We start from the raw sequence: 8,999 nt of genomic DNA, 5'->3' as shown, positions 1-8,999 counted from the left end.
GTCTGTGAACCAAAGGGTCACTGGTCCCATTCCCAGTCAGGGCACATGCCTGGGTTGCAGACCAGGTCCCCAGTAAGGGGTGCATGAGAGGCAACCACACGTTGATGTTTCTCTCCCTCTATTTCTCCCTCCCTTCCCCTCTGTCTAAAAATAGATAGATAGATAGATATAAAGAAAAACAAAATTTAATAATAGAATAATCTAACATGTCTTCATGCATTGATATGAAACTCAGCGATTCCCTAAATTTACACAAAATATCATCTGAACATTCTAAATGGATATGATTTGACACTCAGTCAGCAAATCTTGACTGAGTGCATTGTATAAGCCAGCACTGTGATACCCACAGAGTTCTGACAAATCATCAATGCTAATGTGAGTCTAGTAATTTCAGGTGTAAGCAGATTTTCACTTTGCATTTTGTTCTGAATCATATTCTCCAAGTTGTAATTCTCAGAGCTCTAATTAGCTGTCCTTTCATTGCTTTGATCCCTGAGTGGAAGAATTTATTTTTTCATAACAGGTGCCTACAAAATTTGATTCCCCAGATTCTGCAGTGATTAACTGGCTAATTCTATTGGCAGAGATAAGAATAGCTCTCTTACTTTAGACCAGTCAGCATGGCTAATGCAGTGGCATCAATAAAAACGAAGGAAGTCTAGGATTAGACACTAAAATAAAAAGGAAGCATCTTCTACATCTGTGGGAGAGAAGCCCTCTATCTTGGCTTCCCCATGCGGTCACCCAAGTTTACTGTCAATTCTGAGAAAAAATCAAAATGTCTAATGGGAGCCATTTCAAAATAGCATGACACCCAGAGAATGCCAGAGTTCATTGTGTGCGTGCGTGCATGTGTGTGTGCGTGTGTGTGCATGTGTGTGTGTGTGTGTGTGTGTATATATATATATAGATAGATATAGATATAGATATATATAGATATATATAAAATCATCTCTAAGGTGTGGGAGATAGGGCAATTGGAAGCTGAAAAACATTAGCAGAAAAAAGACAAAATAATTTGCGTTGGCAATAAAAACACATTGAGCTATAACAACTATGCAGTTCAATTAATAAATAAGGAAGACCTTAGGCCATTTTAGCTTCGATTAACTATTGGGGGTAAGGGTAGCTCATTCACAGATTAAATTATCCAAATGCCAATGAGCACATTGTATACTAAAGGTACTGGCCTAGAATTGAGCACTATTTTTATCCAAAAAACCTTTACTTGGCAATTGTATCATTCCCAGAAACAAAGTATTCTAATTCAATTTGACTATAGTCAGCATTTATTAATGCACTATCCAATTCTCAAAGTTTTCCAATCTTTAAGCTGTTTTCAAAGAAAATACACTTTTTTAAAATCTAAGAGGTAGGAAAGAGCATTTCTTAAATTACACATTCCATGTGAATTTTTCAATTCTTTAACTTAAGATGTAAGTAAGAATTCAAGAACATTTTTAAAGTGGGAAAATAATATAATTCATCTTCTGTTTTGCTCTGAGATAATGGCCAAAGTAATAAAATTTTAAGTCTAATGAAAAAGACATTTGATGCTCCTGTGTTATGTTCTGAATGTTTACACCTACATATGTTATAATCACTATTTTATTAAAGTATAAAATGTATACATCATAAAGAAGTAACTATCACTTATTTTTAATGAGTTGACAAATTGTTTCTTGCTTGATTCCACTCTAAATGTCTTCACTATCTTTTTCTCTAATACATCCCCCCCAAAAAGGCAAGGTTGATTTGGGTAGTAATGGAACCTGAAGATGTTTTAAGCTCCTCCCTCCAAAGTATTTACTGGCATTATGTTAAGTAGGACATATTCTTCCATTGATGCTAACCCATGTTGAAGACCAAGGAAGAGGAAGAAAAACATACCAAAGCTTTATATATTTTAACTATTGTAACCTTAGTTAGGGAGTAGTCCAAGTTCTTATAACATAACCCAAAAATTCAGTGACTCAGCTGAGATAACAAGTTTCCATATCTCTCCAGAGGTAGGCAACAATTCAGGGAAAGTGACTGGATTTGCTCCATGAGTTCATCCAGTGACCCAACTCCCTTCCACTTTAGTGCTGTACTAGGGTGTGAACCTTAAATTCAGAGTAAAACCTGGGTTAACAGATCTCCATTCCAGTCCACTCAGAGGAAAAGCAATATTCTGTAAGCAATGATTTAGATGTTGCAAGCATCATTTCTGCTCAATGATTGGCAAAAACCTAGTCACATGGCCATACCTAAATGCATAGGTGGTAATTTAAAAATCACCATTAGCTACATAGCTATGTGCCCAATAAAAATTATAACTAGAAGAAATGGAGAACAGATATCATGGGCAAAAAGCAACCTATAGAGCTGGATTTGAATTAAATGTAATAGAAATAATGGTGACTCAGAAAGAGTTGGTCTAGTCCCAGTTCTGCTACTGACTGCATGCGCACACTGAGGACGTCATTTGCTACCTCTCTCTCCCCAACTCCATGTATAAGAGTTTTAATCAGGATTTCCCTGTGTCATTTTATCTCCACAGCATTGAACAATCATTCAATGGGACTCAAACAATTTGTTGAGGTCATTTGCACAACCACGACTGTAGTGGCATTTTATGAAGGATCACCTGTTTTCTAGGTTTCTTTCAATGGCAACTATGACTAGTATTAATTTAATTATCACAAGATCAGATATGTTTTTGTATGAGATTTTTTAAAGTACCTTCAATTTAATATCACTGAATAAATATCTGAATTTAACCTGACAACAGTTAACAGTTTTTAGAAGCAGAAACACTTTTATCGCTCAAGAGATACTATCAGAATTAAGAATCTAAGAGAGACACTGAAAATGAAATGGGAAAAAATGGTATGTTTGCTACAACTAGACATACCATTCTGTCATAACTATTCACATTTTGTGATGCTTTGCTTACTCGTAAAGAATGGGTTTTTAAAGTCTTTTCCTTTTATAGAGAAAAATAAACCTATAGCAGAAATCAATGTTGAGAAACCAGAAATCAATATTTTGTATACATTGCACTGAAGTTGGGAAAAATACCCAGTTTCTCAGACATTTACACATCTTAACACACAAGTTTTTTTACTGATTTTAAAATCATCTTCCAAAGTTAGCAAAACTTTCCTTTTGCCACAAATGGAAAAAATCTCTCAGTCCGTAATCCTACACCCTCCCTTCTAACCTGTGTTTTCTTCCTTCTGTTGCTTCTACCATGCTCCCAGAAGCATGGTGCAAACAGGACTTGATGATAAGAAATTGGGAAGAATAAATTACGGGCCATTGTCTGGGCTCACAATCATCACCACTGACTATCTTCCAATTTTGTGAAGTTTGTCTAAAAAACAATGTTGCAGGCAAATTACTAAGATTTTTTTCCAAGGCAAAAGTTTACAAAAATTTCAGGAATAAATCTGCCTGAGTGCTTTTGCATATATCAAGAAAATGAATGCGCTAAGCTCTTCTCTCATAACATGTCCCATATTTTATACAACACCGAATTAGAGATGACAAAATTCTCACTTTGCTGACTCTCAAACTCAAATTTTATTTAACTTGAAAAATCATATAATTGAAGAAAACAGAAATTTTGCTGTTGATGTCTTAGAAAAGTTGAACTAATTACTTTAACTTGTATTTCCATCTACACTGTAAAACACAAACTCACTGCAAGAATTGGAAGTTCCAGTTGCACTCAGCTCAGCATTATGGGAGAAATTTGATTAGTCTGTGCACACACGCATGCGTACAGAAAAAATTATATGTTACCTTTATTTTTATTGTACTTTTATTCATTTCCTTGACAAACTTTGGACTTTTTACCATCTTTGACTGTTATTTACCAAGGCTGTTAAACTTAACTTAGTTATTTAAATTTACCATTAAAAATATTTCTAAAAACTAAATCTCTTTAGCCTCTATTTATTCTTCCCGAGTAAATGCATATATGTAATTTTTTTACTTCTATGTTGTTCCATACAATTTTCACTTATTTATTTTTATAACACAGTAAGTAAAACTGCAAAAAAGTCATGGACTACGTTCAGCATTTCTTTTCTATTTATTTTCTATCTCTGCCACATTTTGTTACATTTTTAAAAAAAACTAAAATGGGCCCTGGCTGGCATAGTTCAGCGGATGGAGTGCAGGCCTGAGAACCAGAGGATCGTGGTTCAATTCCCAGTCAGGGCACGTGCCTGGGTTGCAGGCCAGTTTCCAGCAGGGGACACATGAGAGGCAACCATACATTGATATTTCTCTCCCTCTCTCCTTCCCTTCCCCTCTAAAGATAAATAAATTAAATTAAAAAAAAACTAAAATGGCATACAATTCTGCCTTTGGTACCACTTTCCATATCGAATCCCAAAGAAGCACAATAAGGAGCACAATATGGAGCACTGGGAACTGCTTTGGCTTTTTGATTTAATGGCTGGACCTTCAGTCTATAATGTTTGTTAGAATAACATGATTGGCTCTTTCCTGATACCGTGAGAAGGCATCAGGGAGATCATTTAGACTAGTCGAGCACCCCATGAGGAGGTTTCTTCCACATCTCTGGCAGCTGATCTCCCTCCTCGTACAAACTTAAAATGCATTATCCTGGGTCAAGGACCTCCAAGACCAGGTGCCAATGAACATCCCCAGACTGTCCCCACCCCGCCAACGCCAGTCACACTCGAGGAAACTTTCCCCCAGTTTCCCAAGCACTCTGCTTTTTTGTAGTCTTGCAGCCCTTTCTGCCTTCAATTCTGCCTGCTAACATCACAGCCATCCAGGAGCCTTGTCTAGTCTTTTCTCAGCTCCCATGCAAAAACAACTTCGTTTTCTACATGACTCTCTGACCCTTTTTGGCAGTGTGTTCTTGTTCTCTAGTGTTTAGCCTGCTGCTTCCTGTATTCTAAGTGTTGTGTGTTTTACCTACCCCTCTCTTAGACCTATATTTCTCTTGGGCAGGGAGTCAACATCTGTAATTTCTACATTTTACACATTTTTTATACAGGTTCAAGAGGCAATGGCTCCACTATACATAATTATATACACATATCAGATGGTTACTAGACTTACTGGGGTGACCACAATGTAAAGTTTATAAATGTCTAATCCCTATGTTGTACACTTGAATCTAATCAGATCAATAATACTGTATGTCAACTGTAATTGAAAACAATTATTTTAAAGAAGAGTCAATGACTGTCTGAAGTTGAGGAAGCAAGGAGGGTAAAAAAGAGACAGTGACTGATGTGTCCTTGCTGATTGTTTAAGGCTCCTTATGTCTCTGAAAAAGTGAGTTGCCTTCTGCCACACTAATCAGTAAGAGGGGATTCAACGGCTTAAGAGAAACTCATACATTTGCCTAATATAAATTGTTTCTAAACAGAGGAAAGACTTTATCTTAAATGCTCCCCATGCTTTCCACTTCATGCCATTTCCCAGCATTCATTCTTCAGACCCATTAGTAGTGTTGCTCATTTTACTGATTTCACTGGCAGGAGTAAGCGGAGTTAATCAACCCCAATCACACTGTGTTCAGCTCTGCTGTTTTCTGGGAGCTGCCTTCAGCAGGTGAAGTTTCATACAATGTCCCCCACCTGCTAGAATGGCTTTCTCCTCTATTTTTTCTTTTACCACCCACCAGCAGGTCTGGAATTTTAAGAATTTGAAAACTTGGATTTATAATTTTTAAAACGCTTAATATATCTCGTATATGTCCTCATAAGAGCTGAATACTGGTTCCAGGATTGACTCTCAAAGCTCTTTTGACTCCATACCATTTTAGGTGGCACCCAATACTCCATGGCCTCCACGTAACCACCTACTCTCACATTGCAATGGAAACAGATTTTTCACGATATCAAAAAAAAATAAAATGGGATTTTAAAAAACATTTTTTTAATTTATTTTTAGAGAGAAGGGAAGGAAAGGAGAAAGCATGGGAAAGACACATCATTGTGTGGTTGCCTCTCACATGTCCCCTACTGGGGACCTGGCCGGGAACCCAGGCATGTGCCCTGACTGGGAATTGAACCAGCGACCCTTTGCTTCACAGGGCCGTGCTCAATCCACTGAGCCACACCAGCCAGGACAAAATGGGATTTCTTTAAAATATTAATGAAATAGTACATTTTATACATTGCTTATAAGATTTTGTTGATAAATCTTTTTGTTCCATTCTAAAACCAATGTAAAGTCTCCTAATGGGCCACTGTACAAAAGGTCATACATTGAAAACATAAGTGATTGTCCCCTAGGGGAAAGCAGGTCAGACCCACATACCTCTAAGTCTAGAATGATCTACAAAACCAAACCAAACACACCTCTCTATTAGGTGTGCAGTACAATAGCCAGAGACTCAGCAACCTTCCACAGAACAGCCCTTCGCTGTTTCCAGCACTCCTCTAGGCTCCCCCCATCCTAAATCACTGCAGCAAAGCACTCCATGGACAAATACCAGCACTTAAACTATGGTGACTTTGGCACACATGATAAAAGTATTGCATGAACACCCTTGTTTTGAACCAGTACCGACCCTTTTGCTTTATTAGGAGGTTTTCTGTCAAAACAATTCTTCGGTGTCATATAAACACTCAAAATGTTCTGTGAGGAGTTTGTGCAATCACTTGAATCAGCATTAGGATTAGACATGTGGAAAAGGGGAATTAACAAAACAGTCTCGGACTCTTTCCCAGATACTGGTGACCTTTACATAGACTCAGAGAAACTTTAAAAGCATTTCTCAGGGAGCAACAAAGTGAAATTCTTGACACTCGCACTGACTTACCTCAGAGAAAATCTCTGTCCCATGACCATAGGCCCTCGCCGCTGGAGAACACCAGAGATCACAAACAGTACCCGACCCCACCACCCTGGCCTTGATTCTAACCCTGACCAGTGTCCCCTCTCTCCACCCTGTTTCCCAATTCAACAGCCGCCACACCCCCTCCTCTAGAGCATTCCAAACACATTTGTCTAGGTGTGGCTGAGATAGTTTTACTCTTAGTTGAGCTAAGCCAATGTTGAAATGTTTCAGGCAACTTTACTAGGCACTTAAGGCAAAACTGCAAAAACACAGAAATAGGTAGAGGGTGTTTTCAGGACTAAAGACTGACCCTAGCTCTGTTGGACAGCTTCGCTTTATGAGGTCACACGTTCCAGGTCTCAATTTTCATGCCTTCCAGATTAACATGTTCCTCCAGTCTATCACATCCTCTAATAGGGCTGCCATCACCGCCGGGGTTAGTGATATTTTTGTGGGCTCCCCAAATCTGCTCTCAGTGTTTTCTTTACATCTGGGAATGTGCCATTGCGGACTTAAACCTCACCTCAGGGATGAAGTTGCCTTGGCCACACTCTGCAGTGTTTCCCCTGCCCGCTCTGGGTCTGCTTTTGCAGATGCCTTCACTCACTTTCTGGACTACTTTATGGCTAATGATCCCAGGAATTCCTTCTCAAACTTATTAAATTTTCTGAAGAAAAATAACTCACTAGTTCCTCCTGAAGAAAAATAACTCACCCATTGTCCTCGACAAGCATTTCACCTTAGTATTCCGGAATATTTACTCAAAAATATTTATTAAACATCTAATACGTGTCAGGCATGTATGCAGGCCCTGGTAATATCAAAGTGAAGAAAACAGACAAATCCTTGCCTCCCTAGGGCTTACACCGAGGAAGGTGACACAGAATAAACACTACATTAAGTCGCATGGCACATTAGAAAAGACACGCCACAGGGAAAAACAGAGCAGGAACTGGGTACTGGGAGTGGAGCGTGCACAATTAATGGGAAATGTCAAGAAAATCCTCATTACTGAAATTACATCTGAGCATGAATTTTAGTTCCAAGAACCTAAGCAAAAATCAGTTTTAATAAAATCTGCAGTCCAGGTACAATCTGACATTGACACATGCTATTATCTGTCTTCCGCTTTTTGGTTACCTCTGTATGTGTCCCATAATGGAAGGCTTCAAGCTATGATGTGTCCCTGTGTCAACATACTGTGGTTAAGAGAACGGCTTCTTCAAGAATCCTTTTGCCATATATGTAAACTACTTTCTTCATAAAGTCCTAATTCTTTAAAAAGACAAATAATACTGTTGTGACTCCTTGCTTTCCCGTTCTTCCTTTCTTTCTGGTTATTAAACACTGTGACGTTGTAGCTTCCAAGAGGATGCCCACCAGCCTTTTATCTCATTTGCAATCCCTCACTGTGAGAAAGAATTAGATCAGATCCTAAGGGTGGTTAGCGGCCAGGCTGCCTGAGTTCAAATTCCTGCTCACACGGGACAATTCAAACAACAGAGACAATAATACAGTCTACCTCACAGAACTGCTGTACACATCACATGAGATAATGCATAAAAGGCATTTAACACAAAATCAGTGAACAGTAAGCAGTAAATAAATCATCCATGACAGATTTTTCCCTTCTCCCTTGAGCCTAACACCAAACAGGTCTGGGAAGCTGACATCTAAGTAATTATACAGGGTCCAGCACAAATAACGCCCCTCTTTATTACAAAATCTTTTACTACAAAACGTAAGCATGTAACTCTGTAATGTAACAATATCACACTCAAGCACACCACATGACATTTTAGGCAAAGTGTTCACATTAAAACTAAATGATGGTGCCTGCACTATTACCCTACCAACCCCACCCAAGCAGCCTTACTTCTGCAGACCCTGTAGATGCGGAAGGAAAACAGTGCCAGCGGTAGTAGGAACTGCAACGGATCTTCGGTTGGTACTCACTAACACCCGGAAATGCCCTAAGTACTTTATGTGCAATATTTCATTTAATTTAGCACCTTCAATCACATTTCGAGATAAGTAACAGATTCCAGGCTTTCCACTTTTAATTTTCCTCAAATACTCCAGCACTCTTGATCTTTTCCTTATGAAGTGCATTTCTACTTCTTCGTGTCTATTTTTTCTGAGTTTTAGTCCTATTCCATAGTAGCTTGTTAAATTTATT

Source organism: Sturnira hondurensis, unplaced genomic scaffold (genome assembly GCF_014824575.4).
Source record: "Sturnira hondurensis isolate 20B ecotype Veracruz unplaced genomic scaffold, ASM1482457v3 Scaffold0006945, whole genome shotgun sequence".
NCBI lineage: Eukaryota > Metazoa > Chordata > Mammalia > Chiroptera > Phyllostomidae > Sturnira > Sturnira hondurensis.
Note: the sequence above shows the minus strand (reverse complement) of the source record.